The 396-nt window shown below is 46.7% G+C and overlaps 1 non-coding gene across 1 annotated transcript; it reads right to left on the minus strand.

Annotated features, from left to right (window-relative positions):
- Positions 1 to 277: 277 nt before the first annotated feature.
- Positions 278 to 396, minus strand: LOC149374863 (5S ribosomal RNA). Its single transcript, XR_016293020.1, has one exon. It is a non-coding gene; the product is annotated as a 5S ribosomal RNA (ribosomal RNA).

The raw sequence follows: 396 nt of genomic DNA on the forward strand, positions 1-396 counted from the left end.
CCGATATTGTACATGGCTTCCAAACCATCGGACCACAGTTGCAAATACGCCTTTGAGAAATAAAGCTCCCAGAGGTGGTAGAGGTGCAAGCTAAGTGAGAAAAGGCCGAGTCTTGAACTCGTAAGCGTGTGTTACCATTAATCACTGTGCTACCATGGCCCTCTCTTTAGTAAGTCGTTTGTTTTATCGAGATCGTAGAAATGATAAGCCGTTAAAAAATAGCGTATTTAAGGTTTACAAAAGCAGAAGAGCTCTAACGGAGATTGACAAAAAGAGATGCCAACAGCACGCGGGGTTCCCAAGCGGTCACCCATCCAAGTACTAACCGCGCCCAATGCTGCTTAACTTCGGTGATCAGACGAGAACCGGTGCTTTCAGCGTGGTATGGACGTTGGC

The sequence above is a fragment of the Copidosoma floridanum genome, unplaced genomic scaffold (assembly GCF_036245765.1).
Source record: "Copidosoma floridanum isolate Cflo_tuat_1 unplaced genomic scaffold, Cflo_Japanese_pri ptg000013l, whole genome shotgun sequence".
Taxonomy (NCBI): Eukaryota; Metazoa; Arthropoda; class Insecta; order Hymenoptera; family Encyrtidae; genus Copidosoma; species Copidosoma floridanum.